The sequence below is a fragment of the Cynocephalus volans genome, chromosome 2 (assembly GCF_027409185.1).
Source record: "Cynocephalus volans isolate mCynVol1 chromosome 2, mCynVol1.pri, whole genome shotgun sequence".
In the NCBI taxonomy this organism is placed as follows: Eukaryota; Metazoa; Chordata; class Mammalia; order Dermoptera; family Cynocephalidae; genus Cynocephalus; species Cynocephalus volans.
The window spans coordinates 201,751,013-201,767,152 of record NC_084461.1 but is presented as its reverse complement, the minus strand read 5'-3'; the positions used below and the strand labels follow the sequence as shown (position 1 = coordinate 201,767,152).

At 51.0% G+C, this 16,140-nt stretch overlaps 1 long non-coding RNA gene across 1 annotated transcript; it reads right to left on the bottom strand.

Moving 5' to 3' along the window:
• Positions 1 to 6,071: 6,071 nt before the first annotated feature.
• Positions 6,072 to 8,160, bottom strand: LOC134370935 (uncharacterized). Its single transcript, XR_010022686.1, has 3 exons — positions 7,913 to 8,160; positions 7,312 to 7,419; positions 6,072 to 6,429 (listed from the first exon to the last, which is right to left on the bottom strand). It is a non-coding gene; the product is annotated as an uncharacterized LOC134370935 (long non-coding RNA).
• Positions 8,161 to 16,140: the final 7,980 nt, after the last annotated feature.

Sequence of the window (16,140 nt, the reverse complement as noted above, 5' to 3'; positions counted from 1 at the left end):
TCCCCTGATGGTGCCTGAGCTGGCCTCATCACTTCCTCAGGAGTCTTCATGCTGTGGCGCCTCCGTAATTGGCAGCCCAGGGCGGATCGATCAGCCTCTGTGTATACTGGCCATGGGAAACATAATTAACAGTGTTTGGGATCTGTTAATTGCATCAGTTAGGAATTCCAAACAACCTAATTCCAGCTTCACCTTTGAGTGCATCTTCACCTTCATTGACATTGAGCATGGAGAGATTGAAAATAACTGCAGAGGGCTGGAAGTCCATGCTAGGCCCCTGGGGGTCTGTCTTTTGTCCCGGGGGGTGGGGAATGGAGGTCACTGAAGCAGTGGGAGGGGAGACTTCCTTCTTCCTCGATTGCCACAGGTCCCCCAGCAGCCTCTGAAATCCCTGCACACCCCAGTTCAGCTCGTGGCCTACTGCCTCCGTGGTTTGAGGTTGTTTATGTGGATTTGCGCAACCTCTTTTATAGTCAGAAGCCTTGTCCACAGCTCCCCTTCAGGGAGCCTTGGTACACATCGTTACCATTATTGCTGTCACTGTTATTTCTCTCTGTCCTCCATCTAGTCCAAGCCCCGGGGAAGTGGGTTTTGAGTGTTTACCTTCTTTGTAAAATAGGGCTTCTTTTGTCCTAAATGTTTAAAAAGCTCAGGAAATAAAAATCAAGCCAGTTTGGCTGTCTTAAGACACTAAAAGATTATCATTGGAAATGCTTTGAGCTTCTTAACTTCTGATATATAAAGATCTAATTTAAAATAAAAGAATAAAAGAAAAAACATTGCAAAATGTTTTGGGGTTGCCTCATGGGTATGCCTGAACCTTAAATCCTTGGCCCATTCCTGCCCCCGTCTTATCTCAGATCCTGAATTGCCAAAGAAACCACTGAGGACCTGACCCCTGAGGCTTAATTATTGCTCCCGTTGCAAACATCACTCAGGCTGAAAGGTCAGGGAAGGCAGCATGAGTTGTAGAATGGGAGATCTTCGGCAGCATGGGTTTTGCAGGATGAGTAAGAGTTTGACAGGTGGAGAGGAGGGGTTGGGAAAGGAACCCTCGGGCAGAAGGAACAGCACATAGAAAGGTGCGGCAGTGTGAGAGAGCTGGGCAGGGTGGAAACAGCATGCCAGATGCAACTGAGTAGGAGAGCTGGAGAGAACTCGAGGAACCTGGAAAGTTTAGTCTTTAGTCTGAGGGCACTAGGGAGCAAAGGCAGGGCTTACACAGAGAGTGACACGATCAGATTTGCATGTTAGGGAGATTCCTGTGGCTGCTGAGGGAGGCCAGTGGGTCTGGAAGGAGTGAGACTAAAGTCCAGCAAGGAGCTCAGCAAAGAGGCTGTTGTTTGGGTCCAAGGGAGAGGTGAGCATGGCCTGGCTGGGTTGCTGGCTGGGGTGGAGAGGATGGGAGGATTCAAGTCCAATTTACGAGCTTTGGTATCAGGGCCTGGCATACATTCTGTACCTTCTCCCGTGTGGAACCATCTATTTATGCCTCCAGGCCTTTGTTCCTTCTGTTCCCTCTACCGGGAATGCCCTTCCTCACTTTGTCTGCCAAGGACATTGCTACTCATTTGCTGAGATCCAGCATGGCTCTGGCAAATCTCTCTGGTCCTCCTACTCCCCACAGGCTGATCTCTCCTTCCCTCCCCTGTCCCACTACTGTGCATGTCCATCTGTGGTGCATCCGTCAGACCATATCGGGACCCTGTGCTGAGTCTGGGGACTCTTTCCTCACCTCCACACGCAGGCACCTGGCACACAAATGGCACCCAATTGTTGACCAGTAAACATTTGCTGACTGAACAAACTTGTATGAGAAGAGCCTCAAGCTGTCTTTCTCAGCTGCCTGAAATCCCACCATCAGTGAGCCATTTGGGAGCTTGGCCCAGGCTGTGTGCAAGGGCATGTGCGAGTGTGTGCTGTGTGTGGGCACCTCCAGCATGTGTTTGCACAAAGGTGTGAGATGGGTGCATGTGTACCTGTGTGAGGAATGGAGTGCAGTGTGTCTCCGTGGGGGGTGGCAAGCACTGTGGATGCGTGCACGGGCCACAGAGGGGACTGGATTCATGGGGCTGCGTCGGGCTTGCATAGATTGTGTTCTGCTGCGGACTGAAGGTTTGTGTCTCCCTAAAATTCATGTGTTGAAACCTAACCCCCCAGGCGATGATATTAGGAGGTGGGGCCTTTGGGAGGTGATTAGGTCATGAGGGTGGAGCTCTTAAGAATGGGATTAGCGCCTTTATAAAAGTGACCCCAGAGAGCTCCTTGCACCATGTGAGGACACAATGAAAACCAGAGAGCAGCTCTCACCAGATGCTAAACCTGCTGTCATCTCAATCTTAGACTTCTCTGCCTCCAGAACTGTAAGAGAAGTCTGTTGTTTGTAAGCCACCCAAACTCTGGTATTCTGTCATAGCAGCCCGAATGGACTAGGACGTACTCCATTCCATGCTTTCTGCCAGTGCTTCACAAAGGTGACTATGGCCACACATCCCTGGGTTGGGGCTGTTAGCATGCAGGTCTGGATGCAGTGTAGGTTTCTGAGTTTCTGCATTTCTATCCATCTCCTAGGTGCTGAGATGTGCTGGTCCCTGCAGGTTTGCACTACACTTGGCATCACCAGGCAGCTGGCACCCAGAAGGTGGCCCAGGACCCACTGTAGCTCACCCGGTGAGGCAGCTCTTTTACAGAAACCAGGCCTCTGCCCCAGCTCCAGAGGCTGTTGCAGTCGTGTGGGCCCTGCAGCTCCCCCGAGGTCCCTATTCTCTGCCATCCCCTATTTTACAGACTCTGCGAGGGCATCTCCAGTAGCAAAGGGCATCAGTGGGTTTAATGTGCCCAGGCAATTCTCATGGCTCAGGTGCCAGCAGCCATAATTCACCTGCTAAATTATGGCTATAAATTTCCTCCAAGAGATAGGTCCCAAGGCAGGTGGGTGGGTTGATGCTGGTATCACTGAGCAGAGTTCAGTCTTCTGCCCTAATGAAATGGGTGCATGAATCTGGGCAGGACCTTGAGGCCTGGGCCCTGCTGTCCCAGGTGCCTGCTGTCCCTGGGCATGAGGGGGCAGGATGGGCAGCCAGTGGTGGCACGGTCAAGGGAGGTGGGCTCTGGTGTTTGCCTGTGTGTAGGGTGGAGAGAACCAGGAGGCTTTCTTCTAAGCATCAATCTTGACACTGCTTGTAGTGGGTTGAATTGTGACCCCCCAAATGTGTGCCCTGGAACCTGTGAACATGGCTTTTTTAAAAAAAATTTTATATTTATTTTTGAATGTGGCTATTTTGAAAAAGAGTCTTTGCAGATGTAATTCATCTTTCTCAAGATGGGATCAACCTGGATTAGGGTGGGCCCTAAATCCAATGACAAGTGTCCTTAGAAGACGAAGGGAAGAAGACAGACCCCGCAGAGGCAGAGACTGGAGTGATGTAGCCACAAGCTGAGGAGCGCCTGGGGTCACCAGAAGCTGGAAGAGGCGAGAAATAGCTTCTCCCCTAGAGCCTTTGGAGGGGAGTGTGCCCCTGCTGACACCTTGATTTCAGACTTCTGGCTTCCAGAACTGTGAGAGAATGAATTTCTGTTGTTTTGAGCCTTTGAGTTTGTGCTAATTTGTTACAGCTGCCACAGGAAACAAACTGCTGTATGACTCTGGGTAAGTTCCTCAGCCTCTTCACACCTCAGTTTCCTTTTCTGGCATGTGGGGTTCGAGTTGTGCCTTCTGCTCAAGCCAGGTGTGGGGGGCAGTTTGATGAGGCCTGTAAAGTGCCTGTGACAGCCTATGATTGGCGACTGGGAAGCTTACAGGACTTGGCTGTGGCCATGGCCATGGGGGGGGGGGCACTATAAAATGCCTAGGCATAGAAGGCATCATCTGAGACTAGGCTGGGAAAGGCTTTTGTAAACTGTGAAGTGAGGGGGTGTTGATAATGACGAGCAGGCTGTGGATCTAGCAGCCTCCACCTGCCCCAAGAGAGCCCGCCGGCCCATCATTCACCTTCCACTCTGCAGTCTTTCCCAATTTCACTGCCACCGATGCTCATATTTATTCAGTACTTTTCATTAAATCAACTCATTCTTTCAACTTAAGTGAGTGTATTTAAAAAGGACACTTTACACGGCTATAGTAAATGGGAAACGCATTTCGCTTGCCCTAAATAGATGGTGACCTTAAACAAAAATGCAATCGATTCTGTGAAAATCCAGCCAGGTGCCGCAGACTGCTGAGGGCTCTGAGCCTGAGTCCTGCTTGTTTTTTGTTAAAAAGGGAGGTGTTAAAGACACGTCAGCACCAAACAGAGACTTGTTAGTAATCAGGAAAAGTGATTGGAAAGGAAAACAATGATTTCATTAGCTGGGTTCATATATCCCCCTAAATCAAGCTCTTAGGACACACTCCACACCATGGGGAACCTCGTTCTGGCTCAGCTCTCCCTCCCTACCCCTCCCCTGTCTGGACTTCAGGAACACTGGGCCGGTGCCAGGGGTTGAATAGACTCATCCTAGGTCATGAAGTCTGTTGGTAGCACAACCACAACTAGACTCTAGGTCTTCCTTAATTCACTGTACTAGACGCCCTTGCTGCTATTTTAAAGAGGCCTTCGGGAACACATTACTTTATTCCAAGTGATGGGACCGATGGTGGGATTTTAGGCACCATGTGGCAGACACATCACTCTTCCCATGCAGCAGTCTCAGAACAGGGCCTTCCCCCGTGATTGCCCTTCAGAGTGAGGACCAGGGTCCTCAGGGCTGGCCCCAGTGCCTTTACCTCTTGTGATCTTAGTTTTCTTACCTGTCAAATGGGCACAGTCACCCCATCCTAGAAGGATTACTGGGAGGCTCAGCAGAGATACAGGCAGTGTCCACCTGGGGCACCTGGTGCGGGCATGGGCAGGGTGCCTGCCATCAGTGGCCTGTGGAGCTCCAGGCCAGCACTGTGAGGTGTGACGGTGGGGCCAGGGCCTGGGGCTGGGCTCCCTGGGTCAGCAATGATGGTGGGCCATTGGTTTGGTGGATTTGCAAGTTTCTGAGGTTGGAGGAGAAATAGGAAGTCCCTGCCTGTCCGGGTGGGCTCTAGGGGGGCTGGGTCCCAAGACATGGGCAGTGATTGGAGACTGCACAGCCCTGGTGCTTCTGTGGCTGCAGAAGAACGAGCACATGGCAGGGTTCAGGGGCTTCGCTCTGCTCCGGACTCGCTGGGGACTTGGCTTCGTCCTGTCTTCTCTCGGGTCTCGCTTTGCTCATCTGTGAAGTGGGCGTAACGAGTCATCGGGCATCCTGCTTCTCACTCGCGCCCTCGTGCAGACAGCACCAACTGAGCCCCTCTCCGCACACAGCCCGGAGCTGGCGCAGAGACGGAGAATAATAACCCTCCCACAAACTCAAGTGACGTGAGTGAGAAATGTCGGCAGCGCTGAGGAGGATCATGGGGAGGTGACCCGGTCTTGTGGCTGGAATGGCGCGGGACAGTGGAGAAGCCTGAGAGACCTTGGGCCTCGAATCCGGGACCTCCAGGCAGGTTCAGGGGATCAGTGCTGGTCAGATGTCAAGCCGAGTGGTTATAAATGGAAAGGGACAGATGATTTGGGGGGCCAGCAGTGAACTCCAATTCTAGTCCAGCCTGCTCTCCATAAACAACCCTTGAGTTCTTGCTTTTTCCTATGAACAGTGGTTGTTCTCTCAACTTTCCATAAAATGGGAAGAACCCTGTCTCATGTTACTATCTGCAACACAGTGGGCTGGGCATGCACCTGGGGCTTACAGATGGGGCCCTGGGTCCTTCCTCTAACCAGACCCCCACCCCAGGCCCACGTGGGTGCCACACCAGCTGCTAAACAGACCCTCTTGGGTGGTACATAGTCTGTAGTGTTCGATCAGAGACTCACCAAGGGAGATCGCTCCTCCTGAAATCCTCTTTCAGATCGTCTGACTACACTGAGGAGCAAGTCTTGGCTCGGTGCTGAGGTGTCTTTCATACCTCTCTAGCCTGCTGACCCCCCTCTACAACAAAGAGAGAAGGCAGGCCTAAGGCTCAGAGCGCCAGGCGAACTCCTTTTGTTTTGTTTTCATTGTATTTATTTTTATTTCCTTTTCGGGACTTGTTATACTGCTTTTCCAGTTTTTTGTATTGATGATACAAAGTTTCTTTGCAAAATAAATTTATGTAAGAGAAGAATCATTTTGAAGAAAACATAATGTCCAGAAATGGTTCCTTCAGGTCCCACGTGGAGAGAAGGGGACTGGAGAAGGTGGGACTAGAGTTTGGGAATCACCGTCCTGGGAGGTGGGAGCCCCTGCAGGTCTGTGAGTAGAAGACGCGTCACCATGGCTTCTCCCTGGAGGTGCTGGGTAGCCGGAGTCACACAGGATAAGCCTGCTGGGTAGCCCAGGCTTATCCTGTGTCCACGAGGTCCCATGCCCCGAACTTCCATGCTGATGGAGAAATATAGAGAGACAATAAGGCAGTGAACCGTGGCAGAGGGTTTATGAGGCGGCCATGCTCGAATGGTTGAAAGTTAGGGAAAATGTATTTATTACAACACTTTTCATGGGCAAGTTATCATTTTGTCAAACTTTATTAGAGGGACTAATTAATGGGTTGTAAAAAGTACTAGTGCGTGGCCGGAGAAAGAGCTGGTCCCGGGGACATTGGCAGCCCCAGGATTTATGACCCCTCGGTTCCCCATTTATTAATGTGGAGAAGGTGCACGGAGTGGGTTATATATGGGCTGGTGCAGAGCCGCCCTCCCTCCCCTGAGGCTGGTGGGCCTGGGAGGGGGCGGAGGCAGGGGTCCTCCAGTCGTTGCCTTCTGGGGGAAGGTAGAGAAGCGGGTGGAGGGAGGCAGAAGGCCTGGGCTAGGAGGTGGACACCTGGCTGTGTGACCTTGAATGACGTTTCCCTCTCTAAGCCTCAGCTGCTTTGTCTATGCACCTCAGGACAGACATGAGGAGCCGAGAAAGTCCTGAGTGGGAACATGCCTTATAGACTATAAAGTGGTCTGCAATATGTAAACTGTGAAGTACTCAGCCACCAAAGGATGGTGTCGTCATACGGTGAGATGTTAGGCAGATGTCATGAATGGCATTGAGAGAGCCCCATTCTATAGCAGGAACTGGGCAGGTACTTCTCTTGCTGCATTCCCCTAATCCACACTTTTCCCCCAGACTCTTGCCCCTTCTCATCTCTAGCTCTCAGCTCACTTGCCTCCTCCTCCAGGAAGCCCTCCTGACTGCCCCTATGTGATGTACAGTGCTCAGTTCATCTCCATCTCATTCCCCTGCGATCCTAACTTACTTAGTGATTGGTTCACTTACCTGTGTAGTGTCTGTCTTCTCCATGTGACAACAGAGCAGGGACCATGTCCATCATGTGTGCTATTCTCTCTCCAGTGCCCAGTGCAGTGGGAGCTCAATGGATATCTGCTGAGAGGGTGAGGGAGGACCTGTGGGCATAACAGCTGGGAGGTGGGACGGTGAGGGGCATGTGCAAGGAAATGACAGAAAGCCATTCATGGGGTAGCAACTGCAGTGGGCACTCAGTCAGTGCAAGTCATTAGGTGTGACTATGGATCTGGGCTTCTTCCCGACCCTCCCCAGGCAGCAGGGGGGCCAAGTGGGGTTTGATCTTCCGGCACAAATCCCCCTCTTTCCAGGCCGCGAGTTATGGGGCTGGCTGAGCTGGGCTCCCGAGCCCTCTGAGCCTCGGTGGAGATGACACCCAGAAGCTTTGAGTGACAATTTGTATCTTTATTTGCTGTTTCTCAAAGGCCTCCTCAGTTGCACACACAGTGTGAGCATGAGAATGGAGAGGTGTCCCCAGGCTGGAAACACCTCAGCAGAAACTGACCAAGGTTAGGAAGCAGATAGGATCGGAGTGTCCTACAGCTGTTGGTTCAAATCCCAGCTCCCCGCTTACCAGCTTTGAGGCCTGGGGCGTGTCCCTCAACAATCGGCCTCGGCTTCCCCACCTATAGAGAGAGAATACTAAGGGTGCACGCCTCACCGGGCTGGTGTGGGGATTCGAGATGACGTCCGGGAAGCTCCTGCCATCAGGACTCTCTTGGGAACTGGGGGAGCCTCTCCCTTTTTGTCTCCATCTTGGCCAGGCCAAGGGCGGGAGGCAGCGCCTCTGTGACTCTCAGGCTCGGCTTTCACCTGTGCTGAGCCTCGTGACTTCTGTGAGGACAGCTGGCCCCTGGCTGGGGAACACGTTCTCCTTTTGGTCTCTTGACCGGTGTGGTATGAGGTCAGCAAGTGTTAACCTGGCAGGGACCTCTCGCTATGCAGGGTCAGGGGCAGGACAGGAGAGGAAGGTATCTTTGAGTCCCAAGGAGTAAATGACACATGGTCTGTGCTTCTGCTTGGTGCCTTTTTTCCCAGCAGGGGACTGATGCACATGGGTTGCTGTCCTCACTCCCCCCAGGCTGGGGCTGGCACTGCCTTGCCCCTCCACCCCAGGTTGCTGTGAGCGGCAGCCAGTCAGTTCCCCTGCCCCGTGCAGCTTCCGTGTGGGCTTCACAGGCCTCACTCGTTGCCTCCTCCCCACAATGCTGGGAGCTTGGCGTGATGACCACATTATCCAGTTGAGGAAACTGAGGCTCAGGAGTTTAAAGCATGGGACTCCCTCGGACTGCCCAGTTCTGGGTGCTGGCCAACTGTGAAGGTATAAAACACAATCTCAACCCCTCCAGAACCTTCCAGTCCAGTGGGGGAGATGGACTCAGAGTGACAGAGGTTCAGAGACAGACTCAGGGTCAGTGGAGCTTCCTGGAGGAGGGGACATTTTAGCTGGGTATTGCATATAAATTTGCCAGGGGCAGAAAGAGGGACCAGCACGTGCAAAGGTACAGAGGATGAGAAGGGACTGCTGACTGGCCTGAAGAGGATGGAATAAGGAGGGAAAGTTGGTCTATGGAAGGAGGTGAGGCAGGCAAGATCGGCAGGTGCAAAAGCCCTGGGGTCAGGCCCAGGAGTCTGGCTGAGAGGAGAAAGCCGATGGAAGAGGCTGCTGCTACAGCCACACCATTGGCTCCAGATCATTCCAGAATGAATGCTCTGGTCTTCACTAGCTGTGACAGCTTCACCTCTTCCCCAGGTCTGTGGGCAAATCTTCTAACTCTTGGTGAGAAGAAGGCCTGGCAGCAACTTGCATATCTGAGTCTAGGGGTGCAGAGGGAGGAAGAACAGGGATCCCCACTATTCCCAAGTCAGTGATCATCAGCAGATGGCAGGAAACCCTTCCCCAGGAGGCTTCTAAATTTTGGTTGCTCATTCCTTCTGGTCAACTGAGTCTCACAGCATCATGGCATGTACTGAGCAAGGACCACCTTGTGTGAGAAGTTGAGAGGAGAAGTACAAACCCACCCAAAGAAAGATGGTGCATTTACTAGAACAAGCCACCTCTCTTTGGGAATATGTAAGAGAACCAGGGCAGGGTGGGGCATGTTCCACCTGAACAGCGACCAAGTGCATGGTGTGATGGCTGCAGACTCTTTGTTACACCATGTTGTGGTTGGTTCTCACCACTATCCCTGACTTTTCTAGTGTTGTTTTGAGTGATTTAACCCTCTTGAGAGGGTGGCCAAGGATTCTAGTTTTTGAGAGTGTGCCAGAAGTGTTCAAAGGTTGCAAGCAGCTGCAAAGGGGAGGCAGGGTGTTTTTGGGGAAAGGGCTGGATGCCCATGGATGCCAGACAAGGAGACACCTGCTCTGAGCACTTTGGTGGTGGGGCTGAGGGGTTCCAATTATTCTTAAAACTTTGTCTGGACTTCCTGTCGTTTTTAGAAGCAAATCTAACCTTCCCAGCTGTCTGCCAGGCTCTAGGGGACCTGCCCTTCCCACCTTTCTGACCCTCTCCCCTCTGCCTTCTGCTCTGGTCTGCCCCTCCTCCCCTCCCTCACACACTAGGGGTCCCCCTCTATTTTGTTTTATGCGCAACCCTGTGGACCTAGCACTGTGACTGGCACACAGTAGGTGCACATTAGAGGTAGTTTGGTGGGATGAGTGACTGCTCTAAGGTCCTGGAAAACTCATCTGATTGAATCATCACAGCTGCCCTGTGGTAAGGCTGAGAGGCGCCAGGTCCTACCGAGGAGGAAAAGCCAGCAGAAGCGTTTGGGGCATGACTGCTGGTCTCTTCCCATCGCACCACCTGGGCTCATGGGACAGGTCTGAGCTATGCCGTGGGGTAAGGCTTGGACCTTCTGCCCCAAATCCAGATGCCAGGGTCCCTGTCTTGTCTATTTGTTCGGCAGTTTAAAGAACGACAACTTCATTCTCCCCTCACCCTGAGCCCTCCAAATGCCACCCAGTGGGAACTTATGAGAAGGCTCTTTGCAGGTCTCTGCGTGCAGTGTTGATGGGTGACAGAGTGAGGGTGCCCAGTGCTGATGTGGCACCCTGGGATCTGGGAGCTGGGGGGCTTGCCCCTCGTCTAGCCACCTCTGCTCTTTAGCTCTCCCTACCCATCTCTCTTCTCTCCTTCCAGAGACATCTAGGAATCCTCCTAGTACTTCTCTTTGGGCCTCCAAGATTCCAGCTGTGGCCAGCTGCTGGGCTGGGGACCCAACATAGGGTGGGGACCTGGTTTCTCAGGCTTAGAGCTAAGGAGGAGGAGGAAACTGTACGTGTCAGCAAGTATTGGACACCTACTGTGTGCCAGGCTTCAGGGCATGGAGAGGAATGGACAGGGATCCTGCCTTGGGGTGGGGGTTGAGACACCGAAAGTGTCAGAGGAGTTGGACAGCGGAGGCTCAGATGGGTAGTCCAAGGAAGGGAAGGAAAGAAGACTTCCAAGAGGTCCTGCTTGGGGTGAATCTTGAATGATAAACGATTGTTTTACAGATGGATAAAAGTAATTCCAGCTGGAAGGTACAGCCTAGACAAAGACATGGAGGTGGGAAACCTCCTGGTGCCTCCAAGACACTTCCTTGAGAGTGTGTGGAATCAGTGGCAGACTCAGGGTACTCCCTGGGGCCCCTCATTGGGAGTACTATCTGCAGAGATGGGGAAGCCTGATCCTACAAGCAGGTGCTGGTTGCAGGGGGCACGTGTAACCCACTTAGGAGAATGAACTTCCTGAGTGTTCTGGCGCCTCCATTATTTGCATGCAAATGGAGGCTGCTAATTGCAGCAGGAACTTGGGCACCATTAAAGGAGCCCCCGAGGACCAGTTTGGAAGCTCTGTTGGCAGCATGAATGCCTGTGCATCTTCCAGAGGATGCTCTGTTTTCCTTATAAAGCTCATTTATTCATTCAGCCACTCCACAAACACTTATCTAGCATGCCATGACCTGTGCCAGGCCCCAGAGCCCATGGTAAAAGACAGGGACATCACTCTGCCCTTGAGGGTCTGACAATCCCAGTGGGAAGACATGGAGGTACAGCTATGCTAGGTGCTGGGAGGGCATACGGGAGGGGTGCAGAGAGAGAAAACTCTCTCTGAGGAGGGGCTCTGGTTTGGGTTGCTCAGAGACAAAGATTCAAGAGCAAGCGGTTTGTTTGATGATTGCAGGTCACACCTGTAGGGAGTGGGGCAGTGAGATGGGGCAGCGAAAGCAGCTAACACAGGGCTGTGCCCCTGTGAGGAGAGGGAGCTGAGGTATTGATACACTGGCTTCCCAGAGCTATTAGTTCTCAGCACTTCCAGCGTGCCTTCCCCAGGTCCAGAAAAGCAACCTTGGAGAATACAGAGATGGTCAGGTCTGAGGAATGTGGGTGGGGCACTATATCAGTTTCCTATGGCTGCTGTAACAAACTACCGCAAACATTATGGCTTGAAACAACACATATTTATTATCTTACGGTTCTGGAGGTTGGAAATTCTAAAATCATGGAGTCAGCAGGGCTGTGCTCCTTCTGGAGGCCCTTGCGAGAAAATCCATTTCCTTGCCTTTTCCAGCTTTTAGAGGCTACCAGCTTCCATAGCTAGTGGCCCCTTCTTCCATCTTCAAAATTAACATTGTAGCACTTTCCAATCTCTCTGTTTCTGTCATTACATCACCTTCTCCAACTCTGATCCTCCTGCCTCCATCTTATAAAGAGCATTGGGATGACACTGACCCCACCCAGATAATCTCTTCATCTCCAGGCTCTTAACTTAATCACATCTGCTAAGTCCCTATTGCCAGGTCAGGTGGCATATTCACAGGTTCTGGGGATTAGGGCATGGACATCTTTGGGAGGCACTTTCAGCATCTGCTCCAGGTGGGTACAGTGAGGCTGCCCAAGGGCAAGAACATTTAGGTTGAACCTGAAGGACTAGAAGAGTTTGCCTGTGCAAGAAAAGTGACCAGGGGGAGGACGTGCCTCCTCTGTGCAGACCTTGTGGCCTGAGCTGGTGTGTTCTTAGGCCTACAAGACGCCAGTATGAATGGAACAGAATGGGTAGGTGGGGGAGCAGGGAGGGACATAATGGGTGATAACATGGGGCTGGTCAGTTGAGATCAGGTCTCCTAAGAACTTGTAGGCTGTGGAAAGATCTTGGAGTTCATTCTGAGCAAGTGGGAACTGGTAGGAGCATTCCAAGCAGGGGAGTAATCTGACTTGCATTTTGGAAAGATTACTCCAGATGCTGGCTGGAGGATGGGCTGGTGGAAGGTCAGAGGAAGAGCCGGGTGAACTGACCCCTGAGCAAGGCATGAGAAGTGTTTGGGACAGTGGAGGGGCTGGGGGTGGAGAAAGATGGCAGGGCTTGAGGAATAGTGGGGAGGTGGAAATGAGATTAGTGATGGATTAGTGCCAGCAGAGGAATTAAAGGAGGGCCCCTTCTGTTGGAAGCAATTTGGTGGCATGGACCCCAATTATGGATTTTAGGCAAAGTGGCTGATCACTGTTTATGAAAACATCCTTGGCAAGTAGGAGAGATCCCAACTCTGTTCTATGAAGCATCACTAGAGCCAGAGGTCACAGCCCATAGCTGCGCAGGGGTGAGGAAGGGGAGCAGTTTTGGAGGTTGGGGCTGGGGCTACAAAAGCTGACTTTCCTCCTTCCTTCTTTCCCCTTTCCTCTCTTTCACTCCCTCCTTCCTTCCTTCCTTTCTTTTCAACTCAAATATCTCTTGTTTTAAAACTGAAATAAGAAAGCAGTATAAACTCCTTACTCAAACTGCCTAGGCAAGTATTAAGTAAAAATCTACAGTCTTGCTTCCCTCCTTCCCTCTCTTACTCTCTAAAGGCAGCCACTGTCTTTCCAGGAGTGTTTTTCAGTGGTTTGCATTCTCACGTGTTCTGTAATTTGGGATTGCAAGCTAATCTTTGGCATGGCCATATCTGTGGGAATCCTGGATGTCAAGGTTGAGGGTGTGTCTGGGTTAGCAGGGAGGTTTAACATTTGCTTCTGCCTGGTCTCCCATGATATTATCCTCCCTGGCCTGGGGTTTATACTTTTCTCAGTTTGGGGGTTCCTTTCTATGCAGGTAGTACACATTTAAATGCCAAATTGGTGTGATCGGAGGTCCATGTTTATCCAGTCTTAGGGGAATTTTTTTTTTTGCTCATCTTGAGCCCAAGCCAAGACAGACAAAATTCCTTGTTGCTGTCCTTTGCCTGTACACCATTTTTTTCCTGCTTTATTCTTCCTTGGAGAATATTACCCTTGGGGATCCTGGCTTTAGATAGGGGTCTTAGTTCCAATAGTCCACATTTGGAGGGTCAGGCTTTGCCTCCTGTCCCCATATGGCTGTTAAAACTTGACCTCCTTGATTCCCAGCAACCTCCTGCTTGCCCTGCACCTCCAACTCTCCCTTTTTGAAGAAATGGAAGGCTCCTGACTATAATGTTTGTGTTTGGGGAGGCAGTGTAAAGCTTGATGGTCAACAGTGGCTTTCAGACTTACTGGGTTTGAATCCCAGCCCTGCCACTCACTAAAAGTGGGACACGGGACACTCATTACTGACTTCTCTGAACCTATTTCCTCATCTATAAATTGGACATGATAACAATTCCTGTGTCACAGGATTCCTACCAGGGCTAAATGAGGCCATGAATGTTACTTGCCTGATATAGTATTACTGCCAATAAATGCTGGCAATAGTAATAATACTGTGTCCCCTTGTTGTTACACAAACAGGAGCATAGGAAGCTCTCTGTTCTGTACCCTGATGTTTCTGCAGATTGTTCTGTATCGGCCCAAATGGCTTTGTGTCACTCTTTTTCGTGGCTGCATAGTACTCCTTTGCATGGGTGCACCACAGTTTATTTAGCCAGTGTCCTCTCAGCAGGCATTTCAGACGTTTCCAATCTTTCCCTATGACCAGCATCCTTGTACATCCATCTTCACCTTTCAGTCACTCCAGTTTACCTCCAGATCAAGTCCACAGAGTGGGACTGCTGGGTAATAGTAAAGCCTCTTTTTAGATAATTCCCCTCCATCTTCATTCCCTTAACCCCTTCCCTGAACGAGACCCAGGGGATGCATGGCTGAGGGGAATACACAAGGAAGGACTCAAAAGTGTTGTGCATGAACATTTTCTTTTCTCTACTGTCTTTTTTTTCTAGAGTGAAAGATATCTTGATTAGACAGTAATTAAGAGTGTTTTGGACAGCACGAGGCGCTAAGAGCTTCCCAGGTGCTTAATAAATTCCAAGGCTGCCAAGAGAAAAATTTATTCAGCATCATAACGGTCTCTGTGGATGCCAAATTTGCCTCCAGCCATGGCACTGTAACACCAGTGAATGGAAACAGAGTCAGAGCATTAATGCCCACTGGAGAGGGCAACTGAGGCAGCAGTGTGGGTAAGTCAAGGCAACAACTTACCCTCAGTCATCTCTGGGTTCCCAGCCTGTCACTGCCCCTTACTAGTTCCATGGCCATGGCCAAATTATGGACCTTCTCTGAGCCTCAGTGCCCTCACTTGTAAATCAGGCCTTGTGATATCTACCTCACTGGGTTCTGGGGGTTGGCATGTGCAGCACTGAGAACTGTGAAGTCTGGGTTCTAATCTAGCCACTTCCACTTATTAGCTGATGACTCTGGGCAGGTTTTTGAGTCTCAATTTCCTCATCTGTAATGTGGATATAATAACAATCCTATGAGTTCACCTTATAGAATTGTGGTTAAGACAAATAAGAAAATGTATGTAAAGTACTTAGCCCAGTGCTTGGCACAAATTAAATGCTCAGAAGATTAGTAGGTTGTACTATTGGTATTAGAGGTTTGCTGAGTGTTCAATGAGATCATGTATACACAACTGGAAAAAGTATAATGCATATGTAATAGGTAAGGCACTGACAGCTGCTATAATAGATACAATGGTCACTTCAGTGATTTAACAATATATGTTTATTTCTCACAAAGGTCACAGCCACTGCTGGCTTTCCTGGTTGGGCAGCCCTCCTCCACATGGTGATTCAGACACCCAGGATCCTTCTGTCTTGCAGCTCTACCCTCGCCAACAGGTGGCTGAGAGTCTCCTCCATTCAGCTCACAGATCGGGAAAGGGAGGATGGGGCGACACACCTGTGTGTTAACCACTCCAGTCCTGAAATGATGTACATCCCTTCCTCTCACAGTCTGTTGGCCAGAGCTAGTCACATGACCCTACCTAGATGCAAAGGAGCCTGGGAATTGTAGTCCGTGCTTGATCAGCCACTTCACAGCAGCAACTCTGATATGGAACAAGAGCAAAAATCCTTGGTGGTCACCTCTTTTTAGCCCAGCATCACCATTTCCAGAGGAAATCTGGAAATGACCCAAGAGTGATATTGTCCCGCCCAAGGTCATCCAGTGGGTTGGAACTGAGGGGTATGCCTCCCCTCCTTGAGCCAGGGGTGATGTTGGTGCTGGAACCTGCATCATCCCCCAGACAGATAGTAACAAGGGCAATTATTCCCATTGGAACCTACAGGACACAGAGCACTCCACTGGGGATCACGTTACCCCCAGGAGGATCACATGACCTCCCAAACATCCCCAACAAGGCATTTTTATTATCACCCATGCCAAAGATGAGGAAACTGAGGCACAGCATGGCTACATGCCTTGCCCAAGTTCGCAGGATTTGAACTCAGATCTTGAGGCAAATACAGTCATCTTGGAGGCCAGGGTCCTGCCAGAAGTTCCCACATTTGGGGCAGGAGAAGGGGACCCTCCACCTGCCCCTGACAAACTCCCAAACTCTGAGGCCTGCTGGACAGGGCCTGGATG